At 37.4% G+C, this 18,892-nt stretch overlaps 1 pseudogene; it reads left to right on the top strand.

Moving 5' to 3' along the window:
• The first annotated feature begins 5,505 nt into the window (after positions 1-5,505).
• LOC132103504 (testis-expressed protein 10 homolog) lies at positions 5,506-18,887 on the top strand (annotated as a pseudogene).
• Positions 18,888-18,892: the final 5 nt, after the last annotated feature.

Below are 18,892 nucleotides of genomic sequence, written 5' to 3'. Positions count from 1 at the left end.
GTCCTATGTATAATTATGAACGTATGCGAATTCATTTTTTTAATAGTTTACTCATACAGTAAATTATATTCAATCATTACTGTCGTTAATATTGTCTAATATTACACAAGTATGAAATTTCTGAAGTTTTTTCAAACTGTAGGGACACATAAGTGAAGAGATCTGGAGTGAAACCACAATGAATCAAAACCTTTATTGTGAAGCGAGCTTTATTCGACTTTCGACAAAGACTGCCGTACAATCTTGATATGTGACCGTAATATGCAGTATCTATATAAATATTTGAATTAAAGTGATATAAGTGTGATACGATATGAGTATTTATTTCGAAAATATTGAATTAATAGAGTTGCTTTGTTAATTTAATCAGGCACGTGTTTAGCCGTACTATTTTCTCAACAGAGGTTGATGGACCCCTAATGGCTCAACAGTTGCTAGAGTGATTACAGAGACAATTTATGGTGATTATGTGTGGTGAGTGAAATAAACTTATCAAAGTATTAGTTCGTATTTGTATTTAAACTGAGTAAATGATTTTGTGCAATGGAGTTAATCGCTGATAATTATGGCTGCGTATAGTCACGATTATGCATATACTGATAATCAAACGTGTTTACAGCCGAGCTTGTATATACATAAGTTAAATAAAACCGATCTGGTGTTGTAAATCATTAAAGGAACTAATTTTTAAAATGATAACGTTACTGATTTGAATGGTCGTGCTTGTGAAGTCTTAGTTAAACGTATAATTGATGATGGAGAAAACTGTCAGGATCAAACATTGCATATTTGTTTGGTGAAATTTGTTTTGCCTCTTTTTTATATCGATTTTATTTTGTGAATAACTTGTGAAAATAAATGAAGATTATGTTTTATTATATATTCTAAAGTGTACATTTGAATTTAATAATATGATATGTGAAATCCATATGACTGACTGTTCTGTTGTTTTTGTTCCAGGTCTTTATTTTCCAAATCTTTTTTTTTGACAATTGAAGAATGACAGCAAAAAAGACAAGATGATTTCCAGAAAATTCAGCTCAAAATTGGCAAAAAGAAGCCAAAAGCAGGCAATGCAACAATCGTCAGCTTCAGATCATAAGCTATCCATTTACCAGAATAGCTTAAGCATGCGGATTCAGGGCCAAACAACACACAGACAGCTTGACATTAAGGTACATAAAACACACGATGTCACAATTTCAACTGACCCTCATCCTTCTATGGTTCATTGTAGGGGTGTAAATATACTGGTACATAAATATTGAGCAATGCATCAATCAAATGACTAACACTGTGCTATATTAATGCAACATAATATTGTTAACATGCATCTTTATGTTGACACATTTATGTTAGCCACATCTGCATTGTTAGTTCCACAACTGGAGTAGCTGGTTACAAAATTATCAATTTTCAGAGAGTTGGATTAAGTATTAATGTTACATTTGTGAATTAAAAATGTAATGTTGTATAAAAAAGGCACATATAGTAAATTTTGTATTTTTTTTTTTTAAATCACCCCTCCATTCTCTCACTCTCTTAGGATCTGTAGTCCAAGCTACACCACTTCAACAGTAACATAAAGCAGGCAGCTCTGGTGGGTTTGCGGGAGTTGCTGTCAGCTCAACCTTCTATGATTGAGCTGCATGCATCAGCGGTACTTTCTGAGGTGGCGGCACTCTTCACTGACAAAGACGGTTTTGTGCGAGCAGCTGCAGTGCGTCTGCTGCGTTTCATCACTCAGTGTATCCCCGCAGAACGGGTGGCTCCCTTCTTCCCCCTGCTCAGCACTCACCTCGCTTGTGCCATGGCCCACATCTCAGAAGCCATTAGGGCTGCACGATATTGGGAAAAAATGACATTGCGATATTTTATTTTTCTGCGATATATATTTCGATATGAAATCTAATCTAATTTTTTCTTACAAACAAAAATGGGGTGAGCAGATTTACATTCTCATTTTAAATGATTTAAACATCGACCCCATCGTGTCAATTGATTAATATGCGCGAGGGAGAGAGAGCAAGACAGCGCTCGTGTTGTTTGAAGCGCTCTCTCTCCCTCTTGTGCTCTCTCCCTCTCGTGCACGCTCTCTCTCTCTCGTGCTCTCTCTCCCTCTCGCGCGCTCTCTCTCTCGCTCTCTCTCGCGCTCTCTCCCTCTCTAAAAGATCAAAAAGATCCGGTTACATCGAATGATTCGTTCACGAACCGGATATCACAAACTGCTTTGTTTTGAACTCTCTCACAACAGACACGGAAGAGAAGACAATGCTGAATAAAGTCGTAGTTTCTGCTATTTTTGGACCAAAATGTATTTTCAATGGTTCAAAAAATTCTAACTGACCCTCTGGTGTCACATGGACTACTTTGATGATGTTTTTCTTACCTTTCTGGACATGGACAGTAGACCGTACACACAGCTTCAATGGAGGGACTTAGAGCTCTCGGACTAAATCTAAAATATCTTAAACTGTGTTCCGAAGATAAACGGAGGTCTTACGGGTTTTGAACAACATGAGGGTGAGTTATTAATGGCATAATTTTACTATTTGGGTGAACTATCCATTTAAAGTTATTTGTTTATATCAGTAGTGCCAAAGCTAGGGCCCGATGACATTTGATTTGGCTTGCTGTGCAGTAAAAATTAATTTCTAATGTATCAATTTCTAATTAATATTTCTGTTTTAGCATTTAATCATTTTATTTTTGCATTGTAAATGTAAAGAATACGTAAAATTTCAATGCTCTTTGAGATGCTACTCTTCACTCTTAATGAACAGAAAATAACGGCAAGGTTTAGGCTGTGGTACACCAACAAGCATAGTGTACAGTCGTGGCCAAAAGTTTTGAGAATTACATAAATATTAGTTTTCAAAAAGTTTGCTGCTAAACTGCTTTTAGATCGTTGTTTTAGTTGTTTCTGTGATGTACTGAAATATAATTACAAGCACTTCATACGTTTCAAAGGCTTTTATCGACAAAACATGACATTTATGCAAAGAGTCAGTATTTGCAGTGTTGGCCCTTCTTTTTCAGGACCTCTGCAATTCGACTGGGCATGCTCTCAATCAACTTCTGGGCCAAATCCTGACTGATAGCAACCCATTCTTTCATAATCACTTCTTGGAGTTTGTCAGAATTAGTGGGTTTTTGTTTGTCCACCCACCTCTTGAGGATTGACCACAAGTTCTCAATGGGATTAAGATCTGGGGAGTTTCCAGGCCATGGACCCAAAATTTCAACATTCTGGTCCCTGAGCCACTTAGTTATCACTTTTGCCTTACGGCACGGTGCGCCATCACCAAACTGTTGTTGGATTGTTGGAAGACGTTGCTGTTGGAGGGTGTTTTGGTACCATTCTTTATTCATGGCTGTGTTTTCGGGCAGAATTGTGAGTGAGCCCACTCCCTTGGATGAGAAGCAACCCCACACATGAATGGTGTCAGGATGCTTTACTGTTGGCATGACACTGGACTGATGGTAGCGCTCACCTTTTCTTCTCCGGACAAGCCTTTTTCCAGAAGCCCCAAACAATCGGAAAGGGGCTTCATCGGAGAATATGACTTTGCCCCAATCCTCAGCAGTCCATTCACTATACTTTCTGCAGAAGATCAACCTGTCCCTGATGTTTTTTTTTGGAGAGAAGTGGCTTCTTTGCTGCCCTTCTTGACACCAGGCCATCTTCCAAAAGTCTTCTCCTCACTGTGCGTGCAGATGCGCTCACACCTGCCTGCTGCCATTCCTGAGCAAGCTCTGCACTGGTGGCACTCCGATCCCGCAGCTGAATCCTCTTTAGGAGACGATCCTGGCGCTTGCTGGACTTTCTTGGACGCCCTGAAGCCTTCTGTACAAGAATTGAACCTCTTTCCTTGAAGTTCTTGATGATCCTATAAATTGTTGAATTAGGTGCAATCTTAGTAGCCACAATATCCTTGCCTGTGAAGCCATTTTTATGCAACGCAATGATGGCTGCATGCGTTTCTTTGCAGGTCACCATGGTTAACAATGGAAGAACAATGATTTCAAGCATCACCCTCCTTTTAACATGTCAAGTCTGCCATTCTAACCCAATCAGCCTGACATAATGATCTCCAGCCTTGTGCTCGTCAACATTCTCACCTGAGTTAACAAGACGATTACTGAAATGATCTCAGCAGGTCCTTTAATGACAGCAATGAAATGCAGTGGAAAGGTTTTTTTGGGATTAAGTTAATTTTCATGGCAAAGAAGGAATATGCAATTCATCTGATCACTCTTCATAACAATCTGGAGTATATGCAAATTGCTATTATAAAAACTTAAGCAGCAACTTTTCCAATTTCCAATATTTATGTAATTCTCAAAACTTTTGGCCACGACTGTATACTGCAAAGTAAGTTTTTAATATTATATTTAAATAATAAATGAAATGAACCAGGGTTAACCATTTTCTCCTAACCCCTTATAGTTAAAGGTTTGATGTCATGAAACGATTTTTGGCCAATGGCCCTCAGTCCAGATTGATTTTGACTTTTCGTAGTGAAAAGTTTGGGTACCTCTGGTTTATATAGTTAAGTAAGAACCTCTATAGCTAGCTGTATGTGTGTGTGTTTTTTTTTTTTTTTTTTTTTATAGAAAAGGGCTGGTTCAATACCAAAGGTTTGTCTTCAGTACAATACCAGCATCTGATAACATTAAACTGATAATTTGGCAACAATTAAACAGTCTTATGTGAAAAGTGAAATTAAACTAGAGCAGACAGTAGATTCTCATTAAACTAATTTATAATTAATCTCATAATATTTTTGTATTTAATGGGTTAATATTGGTGATGAATGGTTCCCAATTTATTTAAAATCAGACACAACAGAAAAATGACTTGTGATTCAAACAGAGAATGTATTGTGGCCTCAGGTTGATAGACATTAAACTGCATGCTAACTGATGAAACCACATTTGCTCACAAAAATATTGTTCAAAGTTCAAATATATATATATATAAAATTAATTAATTAATTAATTAATAATATTATAATTTATTTATTTATTTATTAATTTAATCACATCTGCAATAATTTAGCAAATAACATTGACATTTATCCATTTAGTAAATACTTTTATCCAAAGTGGCGTATATTGCATTCAGGATATGCCAATGTTTTTGTTTGTGCTTTGCTCTGTTGTTTGAAACTAATGTAACAGCTACACTTTGCTTACATTTGCAACACAGGATTTTGTTCATCATCCATCATCATCATCATCAAAGTTTTCTATTTCAAATATGATTTTGAAATGTTTTGAATATGAAAATGCTATGTAACATTTTAACAGCTAATTGTCTCTGCATATTAAGCTGGGTAAAAAGTATTTTAAAAAGTGTATATATAGTCTTTTTTATTTATTAGTCTTTTTTTTTTTTCTTAGTTTTAGCAGTTTTGTCTGAGTTTGTGTGTGAAATCGATTAAAGACTTCCCCAGACTCTTTCTATTATTTGAATCTAGAAATGCACATTGTGTCTAGGAAATGTCTGAAGCCTCCCTCTCTTTCAGGAGCAGGGTTCTGGCCCACTGGCTGGCGTCACTGCCAGTGAAGTTGGTTCAGCTTGGCAGCAGGAATCTTTAGCTCTCAGCACAACTGCTAGAGACGATCCATCCAGCTGCCGCGAGGGGCAATCAAGACCTTCTGCAGTCTTCAGAAAAATGCCTGCAGTATTTATGGTAATAATATATACTCATATACACCAACATCTGTTTAGCATACTCTCTCAATACTATAATGTGTGTGTGCTTGGGAGAGGCTTGTGTAAGGGATCGGGCGGAAGTGAGGGTGAACATTAGAGTGGTGACATCTCCGGTTCTGAGTGTCATATAAGCTCTCTGTCTGTAGTTTTGTGTTTCGGGAACACAGTGCTCCCTTTGTGTGTGTTAGCGCTCATGACATCAGCAACATGCGTCAGCAGCTAATAATGTCTGTCTGTCTGTGATCATTGACAGGACAAACCTATTACTCCTGTTCTCACAGACATTCATTCATTTCTACACTGTTGAGCTTTAGCAGCTACATAAATCTGTCACTAGGGGGAGCTCTTTCCTCTCTCTAGTTTCACATTCAGCTCTATTACCGGTATATTAACATTTCTCTGTTTATTTTTCATCTATGTGACACTTTTTTCCTGTTTAATACTGTAAAGCTGCTCTGACACAGTCTGTATTGTATAAAGCATTATATAAATAAGTGACTTTATATATATTTTATGCATTTCTCACGTTGCAGATGCACTGGAGGGCTATGTGGTGGTGTTGCCTGCGGAGTCCCAGAAGAGGCTGGTGCAGATTCTCTATTTCCTGCAACACTGGGAGAGATGTCGGCTAGCCTGGCCACCCTGCTAATACGCACCATACACCTGAGGTATGAGGGTTATGACACCTCATCGTGCACTAATGCAATCCTGAAGTCTGCTGCCAGTGTTCCACTCTGGGGCATCAGAGATCTAGTTTCTCAGGGGTAAAAAGCCAGGGGGAAAAGAACAGTGTGTGGTATTGTTATGAAACATGAACTTGTAAGCTGTTTCATTGTCTACAAGGGCAGCAATCTTCAAAGGCAACATCCTAACAAAATGGGAAACTAGTAAATTACAGTTTCTCAAACTTATTTTGTATCGCTGAATACATAATATTTTTAATTAAAGTAGCACCTATATACCATCCTCCACACACACTCCCATTTTTATGTAGTTCTCATGAGTCAAGCGCTACTAAACATAATACTTGCTAAAATAGAAAAATATGTGCATCAGTGTATGTTTGACTGAGCCTGGTAATGCGTGTGCAGCTCGGCCCCGGGAGAGGAGGATCTGTCTGCATCTGACTGATATGTTTAAATGTGACTCTACGACTGCCGAGAGGAGACAGCAGTCTCAGAGTTTTCACTGCTAATAGAATCAAACAATTGAACCAATCAGAGACAGCCAAGCGCTGTGCGGCATGATCAGAGGATGTCCAATTCTCCCACTTAACTCTGATTGGCCGTGACCGCTAGTCATTAATCGTGATTGGCCATAATGAGGTGGAACAGAGCCACGAGTCACTGCGCAGTGATGCAGAGGTCATTCTGCAGTAAGTTCAGTATATTCAGACTTATCTCTGATTTTAGTATGCTCAACACTTCTTTTTGTTAGGTTTTTGTTTAGTTTGCACAGTTTTTTGTCAAGAAGGTTTTCAAAGATGTTGTTTATAGTGAGAGTGCTTTTAGGAAAGGATAAGGGATGGGCATTTTGAGTAGTGTTGTTGTTGTTGAATACTATTAACTAAGTAATTGATTTAATTGAAAAAGTTAGAAAGGCAATGAATGTGCAAAATGTAAAACATAAAACAAATGAATAACAAATCTATAGTGTTTTCTTCAGAAACGTTGCATCAAGTTTCAGCTTTATATATTCTTTTATGTAATTAATAATATGCTTTAAAAAAACACTTACAAAAAGTAAAGTTATTGTTAATGATTAAAATTCAGTAATTGAAATAAAGCTGGAATAAAATATTAGATTTAAAAAAAAAAAAAAAGTAAAAAAAAAAATAGAAATGTTGCCTTGGCCACTAACTGAAATAAAATGAAAGAACTAACAATGCTAATGCACAAATTGGAATAAAAATAGATAAAAAAAATTAATTTTAATGACAACAGTACATAACAAAATGTCAAACTTAAAATTAAAATAGTCAAAATAAAGCGGCTAATACAAAATATTAATAAATAATACTATAATAGAATATAGATTGAATTTAAATTAAATTTATGCATTTAGCAGACGCTTTTATCCAAAGCGACTTACATTGCATTCAGGCTATCAATTATTACTTATTGTGTTCCTGGGGATTCGAACCCCCAACCTTGCGCTTGGAAGTGCAGTGCTCTACCAATTGAGCTAAAAAAACAAATGGTAAAAATTTTTGAAAATGTTTTTTGTTCCTTGTTTGTTGGAGGATGAGTAATATACAGTCTGGTACTTGTTCATGGATGACTGACAGAATATTATTTTGTGAATTCCTCTGCATGCTGAGGGCCTTAGGGTGTGTGTCTGCGTGTGTGTCTTTGTGACATGCTGTGTCCCCATTGCTTTTCTTATAGTCACTAGCCTAAAGCCACTCTTTTATTTGTGATTTCTCCTCAAATCCTAATGGGAGCAATGTTTGAGAACACACTGAGTGTGTGACTTTGAGTCCCCACGTGATGTGTGTGAGTGTATTTCAGATGCACTACCTTTCCTCTGTTTGCTCACAAGAGCAAGACCTTATTAAATGTGCTTGAACACCTACAGAGGGCAGTATTACTCTTTTGATGAGACATTGAACAATCATCAAGTACAGAATCACACCAAATTTCCAAAACAAATGCTACGGCAAGTGAATTCACACAGACTGCACTTTTGAAAAATCTGGGCCTGCGACAGGATTCCTTTGTGATAAGTGAAGCATCAACTAAGGCTGCTTTTGTTCATGGTTGAACTGCGTGACATGCTGTTAACAGAGCTAATCCTTAGAACAACATGAACTGAACATTCTGTCGTTCACAAGAATTAAGCTTTGATATTCACATCAGCGAAACGACTAACTGAATGGTGGCTTCAGAAAGTGTTGCTAAACTTAGACAAGAATGGCTAATAATATGGTGTGTGTGTGTGTGGTTGGCACACAATGAACAGTAGCATTTTTTTCCCTTTGTGCATCTTTCTGTATGTGTGTGTGTGTGTCTGTCTGTCTGGCTTCTTTTTACTAATGGGCTGATGGGAAATGAGCCAATCAGTATGTATTAAGGAAGTCCAGCACATGCTCATTCCACAATCACAAGATAAATTAAATCAAAACAAGTAAAAGATCAGATATTCATTCACTTTATTGGCCTCGAGACTGATCCACATCTATAAGAGAGAATCATAAGACTGCGTGGATTGTCCTTGAATAGTTTTAACACAGGCACACACTGGTTCTTTCTGATTTCCTTCTCAGAAAAGTGTGAGTATAAAATGGTCACTTCTGACAGTATCTTGCCATCAAGTTCCCACTGAAGCCTTTAACACGCATAAAGAAGCAATCAAGAAACATTTCTTCTTATTAATGATAATAGGTGCACTACTTATTTCTGATAGCTGTGCTTAAAAAAGTGATGTATTTTTGTTAACAATTAGAAAGAACACAATTTATTTAAAATAAAAATATATTTAACAATGTCAACATCTTTACTAACGCTTTTAGTCAATTTAATGCATCTTTGCAGAATAAAATTATTTTGAATAAAAATTGCTGAATATTAATGTCAATGTTTTTCTGGATGCTAAGCATGCACCAGTATTAATATTTTAGCTAGTTCATAACTGATAAATAGTGGATATTTAAAAGCTGTTATTTTGTCAAAAAAAAGTGGAGTTTGATTCAATAGGTGGAGTTTTAAGATGTTAAAGGTGGAGTTATCTTAAAGGTGGAATGTCTTAAAATCTTCTTAAGGAACAGTAAGTGTTGTCTGTCATATTGTGAGGATGACCCCAGTGTTTCTTTAATACTGTGAGTGTTCTCATTCGCTGAAGGTGAGTGTGTTTGCAGTGGGTGTTTGATTTCAAAGGAAATGAAGGAGCTCAGATGGCCAGTATTTTTAGACTGACATTTTCACCACACACACACACACACACACACACACACACACACACACACACTCAGGTACAGTGTGAGATGTGTAACAAGAGAGCGGATCAGTGCCGGACCACTGCACAGTAATGCGAGTGTGCTTCCTCGCAGGTCTCCTCTGAGTGGCTGGTCGAGTAGTTCACAGGATGTGCTGGTGAAGGATGTAGATAACCTCAGTTTCTTTTTCACCACACTAACAGGTCCGCACACACACATAAAATTCAATGATATGATTACCGACAGCATACTTGATATTGATGAAGTGGTGTTCCCATGATCCCATGCTTCAGGTTTCTCCTTTGAGATGCTGCAGGCCCTTCAGGACACAGATGAAGACGGCCTGATGCTCTCCTCCTCACTCTCGCCCCTCAGTGTATTTGCTACACCACTGGGATATAGTGGAGGTATTTCTCTCTCTCTCTTTTATCTGCCAGTCCTTTTCTCCACCTCAGTCGCTCCAACAATTGTGTTATGTCAGTTGTTCTGCTGTCAATCGCTGGCTTATGTTTCTAATCCTGTTGTCATCTGCTCTGTCCCCTTTGAGCGTCTCTCTTATCTGCCCTGTCAGTTAGTCTGGCTTGTGTCAATCATTTGGTTGCTTTAGTGTCAGACCGTTTGTCTGTTTTCTGTTAGTTAGATGCATTTTCATTGCACATTGTTTTCACCAGGCACAAAACTACATTTTATAGCATGAAAAAAAAATTCTGTTACAGTTACACATATGAATGTTTTCTGAGAAAAGAGCCCAAATTAGAACATGAAGAAATATAATTCAAAGACATCACATTATTTTAGAAGATAAAATCATTGAAATATTGTTTTATTTAGTTTTTTTTTTAGTTTTTTTTTTGTAAGAGGCTGTCAGTGTTATTTAATTTCCTAAATGAATTGAACTTGAATGTTTCCCAAAACCATTGCATTTGTTCCATTCTCTTGCAAAAACGTGTAACTTAAAGCTTAGAGCCAAGAATTTGTGTAATTTGCATACCAGGCAGATGGCATGGTAAAATGCATTGATATTTGTGTTTTATTTATATTTAATCACACTAAATTAATGTGTTAAAATTACAAAGTACAACTCTAATAGCACAAATGCTTTAAAGTGACATTTTCAGGAGGAAAAACTGACTTTTGGAAAAAAAAAAATGTTAAAATTTTTTATACACATGTGAAAGCTAGATGAACATTAACAGGAAACAGCAATGCAGTGTTTTTCTGCTGAATTTTTTTGTTCGCACAATTTTTTTCCCCCACATATAGAGAAATTTCTTGCAAATGCATCAAAATTTTCTTGCGTGCACATGAAATTTCTTTTTTTTTTGCAAGTATAGAATAAAAACCAAGCAATGTTGTTGCATGTTGTGAAAGAGATATGAATCAGTCATGCTGTTCACCTGAATCACACCCATGGTGTTTTATGCCAACCATGTGCATTTTTGAACTTCTACCAAGAAGCAGGTGTTCGCTTGATTCGCTGCAGGACCACTTGGGTTGTTATTCAAAATACAAGTATGTTTTAGTTTCCCCCCTGGAGACCGCCAGTTCATTGAGCAAGGGGAGGTTTATCGCATCGTACCGGTGCATGTGTCTCCATATTTCAATAAGGGCTGGTTATCAGAGTGCTCCTGGCTAAAGCAAATGCTAATGCCAGCCAGCGGACACCATCACCGCCTGACATTTTACACAGAAATTAAAACCCAACAAAACCACACCCTCAGGCCAGGGGCTGACTCTCCCTGCCCCCCTCGCTTTACTACACACACCTAGCTAATTCCTCTGTGCAATTTTCTCTGGACTTTAATTTTTTGTGTCCAAGTCAATCAGACAGTAGAGGTGTAGAGGGATGGCTGGCATCACTGTTGATCCGGTAATGAGGAGCGACGGGGGAGATGATGCCAGCAGGTGAGGTTGATGGAGAATAATGGGCCTTAATGAGAAAAAAGAGCCTGTTTCCCTCCCTCCTCACGCACTTAATTTAGAAATTATATGTAACGCTGCACAAAAACTCATTCAGCACTTTGGCTAAATAAAAGTTTTGTTACAAGTTAATTGTACTTTCAACCTTGTGGGAAAAAATTGAGATTCAGTATTTTTGAAAATAATACTTCTTATGTATATAGAAAAGAATCACCCCCTTTACAATAATCACATTTTGTTGCTTTGTAGCCTGGACACAGTTTTTGTTGTATCCAGCTGTGTTTACTCAAAAGATCTATTTGAGAAAGTTGTGGACAGGCACAAGTCAGGAGATGGATACAAAAAAAATGTAAAGGATTTATCAATGCCTAGAAGCACTGTGAATTCTGTTATTAAGAAGTGAATGGTATTTGGTACAACACAGACCCTCCCTGGATCAGGACGTCGATCTAAACTGGATGAAAGAGTCAGGAGGAAACTGGTCAGAGAGGCGACCAAGAGTCCTACAGCAACTCTGAAGCAGTTGCAGGAATGTATGACAAAGAGTGGTCAATGTGTGCATGTGACAACAGTATCACAAATTCCCCACAAATGTGGTTTGTATGGGAGGGTTGCAAGAAAAAAGCTACTCCTCAAGAATATGCATTCACGACTGAGCTTTGCCAAAATGCAGCTTGAAAATTCTGAGGCAGATAAGACTAAAATTGAATTATTTGGCTTCAACACCAAATGATATGTCTGGCAGAAATGCAGCACAGCTCACCATCCAAATAACAGCATTCCTACAGTAACGTATGGAGGTGGTGATCTCCTGTTATGGGGTGCTTCTCTGCAGCAGGGACTGGATGGGGCAAAATACAGCTGCAAAATCTGCTGCACTCAGCCAGAAAGTTGTCAATGGGAATAATGTTTACTTTCCAACATGACAATGACCAAAAGCACACAGCAAAACTGATCACACATGGTTGAAGGAGAACAAGGTGAATGTCCTTGCACGGCCTGATCAGAGCCCAGACTTAAACCCCACTGAAAATCTGTGGAATGACTAGAAGACTGCAGTCCACAAACACTCACCATCACATTTAACTGAACTTGAGCAGTTCTGCAGAGAAGAGGCAAATATTAGTAGAGATACATCCCAACAGACTAAAGACTTTAATTAAAGCAAAAGGTGTTTGAACAAAATACTGACACGAGGGGGTGATCCTTTTTCCAACTTCTTTAAAAAAAAATGTATTACATTTTCTTTTTATATTATTTTAAATATAAATATTTTATATTATACATTAACATCGCTGAAATATGAAACACCACGTAAAGACATTTATTTATTTATTGGTAACTAATTTTTTGCACTTTTTTTTCTTTACAGCTTTTGCTGAAATCTATTGGGATTTCACATCACACTCTTAAAGAAAATTCTCACTTACTGTTTCACGGATATATAGCTTGGCAATTAGCATCAGATGAAGTTTAAGTGGTGTGTGTGTGTTTGTGTGTATGAGAGCGAGAGCGTATGGCTGCTGGGGGTCCATTCCTTTATTGCGAATCAGGTGTCTCTAATCTAAAGCATGTGTAATGTGTTCTTAACACTGTTAGCCTGATTAATGTCTGATAATAACCTGCTCTGAATGACATTCCGCTCGGCCTTCATCTGTTTAATCTAATCTGCTCTAATGCTATTAGTACTATTAGATTTCTCACACACATACACTCACACACTTATTTATTGTTAGTGCTCATAAAATATCAGTTCGGAGAGTGGCAGGGCATCGCAAATTTGTCCGTTGTCAACTTCCATTACGAGAGACCGGCCATAGTGGCGAGGTACAAACCTTTGAGCCTGTCACTGTATATGTGTGTGTGGTGATATAGGATTCTTTGTTCTCTGCAGACTTCGGGGACCAGGGATTTATTTTTTGTCTTCCTTAAACCATGTGTGTATGTGTGTGTCAGATGTTAAGATGATGTGGTGTACAGTACTGTGCAAAAGTCTTAAGCCACAAGTATTTTCACCAACAAAAAATGGTTTTAAGTCAGTTATTTCTGTTTTGCTGTGGTGTGTCAGTACTAAATATCAGTTTACATTTCCACACATTATTTTTTGCCATTAATTGTAATAATCCATTGAGATTTTTGTTTGCACAAGGAGTCCGACAACAGCCAGTGCTCCACACAGAGATCTGATCTCATCATCATCAGTCTGTCTGGAATAACATGAAGAAACTCAATCCAGAAGAACTGTGGCAATGTCTCCAAAACACTTCAAAACGCTTATAAACCATACAGAATGAGTTTTTTTGAGAAAGTCAAAATGCACAAAGTTTCCTGTTGGGGTTAGGTGTAGGGTTGGTGTAGGCCCATAGAATATACAGTTTGTACAGTATAAAAACCATTACGCCTATGGGATGTCCCCACTTTTCACAAAAACAAACGTGTGTGTGTGTGTGTGTGTGTATGTATGTATATATATATATATATACAGGTGCTGGTCATATAATTAGAATATCCTCAAAAAGTTTAGCTAATTCCATTCAAAAAGTGAAACACAGACTGATATATTTCAAATGTGTATTTCTTTTAATTTAGATGATTATAACTGACAACTAAGGAAAATCCCAAATTCATTATCTCAGAAAATTAGAAAATTACTTAAGACTAATACAAAGAAAGGATTTTTAGAAATCTTGGCCAACTGAAAAGTATGAACATGAAAAGTTTGAGCATGTACAGCACTCAATACTTAGTTGGGGCTCCTTTTGCCTGAATTACTGCAGCAATGCGGCGTGGCATGGAGTCGATCAGTCTGTGGCACTGCTCAGGTGTTATGAGAGCCCAGGTTGCTCTGATAGTGGCCTTCAGCTCTTCTGCATTGTTGGGTCTGGCATATCGCAGCTTCCTCTTCACAATACTCCGTAGATTTTCTATGGGGTTAAGGTCAGGCGAGTTTGCTGGCCAATTAAGAACAGGGATACCATGGTCCTTAAACCAGGTACTGGAAGCTTTGGCACTTTGTGCAGGTGCCAAGTCCTGTTGAAAAATGAAATGTGCATCTCCATAAAGTTGGTCAGCAGCAGGAAGCATGAAGTGCTCTTAAACTTCCTGGTATATGGCTGTGTTGACCTTGGACCTCAGAAAACACAGTGGACCAACACCAGCAGATGACATGGCACCACAAACCATCACTGACTGTGGAAACTTTACACTAGACCTCAGGCAACGTGGATTGTGTGCCTCTCCTCTCTTCCTCCAGACTCTGGGACCCTGATTTCCAAAGGAAATGCAAAATTTACTTTCATCAGAGAACATAACTTTGGACCACTCAGCAGCAGTCCAGTCCTTTTTGAAGTGAGACGCTTCTGACGCTGTCTGTTCAAGAGTGGCTTGACACAAGGAATGCGACAGCTGAAACCCATTTCTTGCATATGTCCGTGCATAGTGGTTCTTGAAGCACTGACTCCAGCTGCAGTCCACTCTTTGTGAATCTCCCCCACATTTTTTAATGGGTTTTGTTTCACAATCCTCTCCAGGGTGTGGTTATTCCTATTGCTTTTACACTCTTTTCTACCACTTCTTTTCCTTCCCTTCGCCTCTCTATTAATGTGCTTGGACACAGAGCTCTGTGAACAGCCAGTCTCTTTTGCAATGACCTTTTGTGTCTTGCCCTCCTTGTGCAAGGCAATGGTTGTCTTCCCCATGATTATGTAGCCTACAGAACTAGACTGAGAGACCATTTAAAGGCCTTTGCAGGTGTTTTGAGTTAATTAGCTGATTTTAGTTTGGCACCAGGTGTCTTCAATATTGAACCTTTTCACAATATAAACATTTTCTAAGATTTTCCTTAGTTGTCAGATATAATCATCAAGATTTAAAGCTGCAGTTGGTAACTTTTGACGCTCTAGAGGTTAATAAACAGAACTGCTTGCATCTTTTGGAAGAACATTGTAGCCGGAGCTACTTCTCTCTGTTTATGTCTGTGAAGAATCACAAAGGTACTGGGTTACTCCGCCGCGGTACCCCCGAAGCATTCTAAAATAGTCAGAATATAAACACTTATCAACCCAGTGATTCAGGACAGGCTAAAAACACGGTTTGGAAAATGGATTCATGGTGTACTCGCTTATTATATCCATTTAGTTAATTCTGAACACAAAAAAAGTTATGGACCGCAGCTCTGATTGGTTGTTTCTTACTGGGAGCGGTGTATTTCTGCAAATGGCAATAGGACCACTGAGGTGAGACATAGGAGCTTGATTTTTTTCACAGATTATCTGTCTCATATTCTACTGTCAGGACATAATTGCAGGTTTAACAAATATGTAAAAAATAAATTTTTACAAAAGTTACCTACTGCAGCTTTAAAGAAATAAACATTTGAAATATATCAGTCTGTGTGTAATGAATGAATATAATATACAAATTTCACTTTTTGAATGGAATTAGTGAAATCTGCTTTTTGATGATATTGATATGGATATTATATGACCAGCACCTGTGTGTGTGTGTGTGTATGTATATATATATATATATATATATATATATATATATATATATATATATATAAAATAGGTAATACATGTAATTATAAAACTATAAGTATATATTTATAATATAATTTCAAAATAAATGTAGTTTCTTTTTGTAATCAAAATATTTTTTTTATTTTAATAAAATATATACTTTATTTCACATTTATATTTACAATGATGTATATATTTTCTAACTTATTTCTTAATAGTGATATGATTTCAAATGTATTTTTAAACTTAGAATTGTAATAAAATATACACTAATTATAAATAAAAAATAATAAATTGTAAAATATATACTTTAGCAAGGATAAAGTTACCATGAAATCAGAATTTACTGGTTTGAAATGTTGCAGTGATTATCATAAATGATTTATCCATGCACATCATTATTTCAAACGAAAGTGCACCTGATTAGCTTGCAACACTCTCTTTCTATGACCCAATCAATTCCTTATGAACAAAATAAAGTCCTGTCCATTTTTTGATCAATGAGCTACTTCACTTGGATGATTACATCACAATAATCAAGAGAAGCAGATCAATTTCTGTTTTGTGTGACATTAAGGCTCCACTGATGCTGCATTTCATATACACAAAACCAAAGCAGCATCAGAGCTGCCTCTGGGTTGTACCACATTTATAAAAACTGCACATTTATGCAGAATTTGGAAGCGCTTGGAGCTGCATTTACTCTGCAGTGTGGAGACTTAATTTATCTGCACAGCTCATTAACATCTCTGCACTGTGGTTGTAGGAGGTGTGCCACTGCCTGGACACTTTAGGATCTCGTGCACAGTGTTTTGATGTGATACAGAACGCCATCATTAAGTATCTGGTGAGTGTGAACGTGTGTTTTTCTGCTGAATGTTTTGCATACGAGTGGGCAGTGGAGCAAGGGACTGTTTGTGGTGACACTCTCTTCATGTCTGCAGTGTGGACTCGTGGTGGTGCCAGACTGTGTGTGTGCAGCAATTTTAAGGTGTGTTCCCCGGTTACTGGATGTCAACTTCCTGCCCAGCGACACACTCCTCCACTTCCTGTCTGACTGTTGCCTGAGCATGCTCAATCTGCTGCTACAACTTGAGCAGAGCGCCCGCAAGAGGTGTGCTCATAAACACGCACACCCACACACTCACAAATATTTGCATAGAGTAACATTTATACACCACAAAATGTACACGAAGAAAGACTGTTTGATAATACAGCATACAAGAGAAGTAAGAAACAAGACTGGGGAAAGTCCAAAAAGGGTATTCTAATGAAGAAAGCAAAACAAAAACATTTCAAAATAAAGTTTGATGCTCCTAAAAACTATTTATTCAGTAGGACACATTTCTCAATATTTAAGTTACTTTTTCAAAACTCTTCTCACAGTTTTCTTTAATGGAGTTCAGCTTGGCACATTTGTAAATTTCACATCCAGAATGCACAAAAACCACCAAAACACTTCATACGTGATTCGAATTAAGTAATTCTTCCATAACATTAACAATGGTTGTCAAGCAACCAACAAACACACTTTCACCCAGACAACACTGGTATAAAAATAATAACATGCAATGTTGTCTACTCTAAAATGTCTTTACAAAACTAATGTTTAGAATTAACTGCAGTGTATGTTACATGGTCCATATTTACATTACAGAACAAAATTATTACTACGTTTCCTTTCAGGTGTAAATCGTAATGAAATTGAAAGAATAACGTGTGTTCAGCTACCTCTAGTAGTTCATTTTTTTTAGTTTTAAAATACATATTCCAGTATTGTATTGCTGTAGAAATGTCACAAATTTCAGTCTTAGACCATTTTATATAAGGTTTTGAACTTAAGTTTAACAGCTTTGAAAAAGAATATGTAAATATATGCATATTTGCCAGTAGGTACAAAGAATTTTGTCTGGGTTGTGTCCGAGTATGAAAAGAATTCATGTAATTTGGAAAATGATCCACGGTTGTGCTCAGTTTGTGAAGTTTTGAAAAAGTGAAGTTACGAGAAGTGTTAATTACAGTTAATAAATAATATGTTTATGTAATTAACAATGTAATATGTCGAAAAGTTCTATTAATTACATTTTAACACCTTATATCACATAGTATAGCACATAGTTACAAAGAAATATGATCTAGAGTTGTCCAAACAAAAAATGTAGTTGTCAAAATGTATGTTTGTCTGTCTCACCGTCAGGGATACCGTGTGGGAGGCGTGTCTTGCCGCCTTGAGCGCGGTACCGAGGCTGCTGCAACTGCTCTTGCAGTCTTTTTGCGTGTGTGACCTTTGTGAGGAAGAGCTCCCCGTGTTGGCACAGATCCTGTCATTACTTCTTCAGCATACTCAATTACGCAACCACATGATGTCCAATGGCAGTCTTCTGCGACATATCATACGAGACTTAACGGTACACACACATATATGGCTCCTCAAGAACCTTAAGGCCCGACAGAATATGCTTATGACTGCATATATCCATTATGCATTATGTTTACCCTAACTTAAAACAGATTTTATAATACTATGTGCCTTGAAATTGAGCTGCCGATACCGTCCTGACTGTCGTGCTTCTGTTTTCACAGCATTTCTGTGGTGGAGAGACTCGAGAGCAGTGGCTGACTGACTTGCTGTACTGCTACAATGTGACACTGTCTGGTCACCAGGCCAACATGGGCATGAGGGACATCTATTAATCACTGACTCTTATAGTGTTCATTTTTGTTCTTTCTTCGAGTTTTAGACATTTTGTACAAAATAAATAAAATACATCTTGTGATAATGAGTTGATAATGCTC

The sequence above is a fragment of the Carassius carassius genome, chromosome 24, assembly GCF_963082965.1.
Source record: "Carassius carassius chromosome 24, fCarCar2.1, whole genome shotgun sequence".
NCBI lineage: Eukaryota > Metazoa > Chordata > Actinopteri > Cypriniformes > Cyprinidae > Carassius > Carassius carassius.
This window is presented reverse-complemented; position numbering and strand designations above follow the sequence as displayed.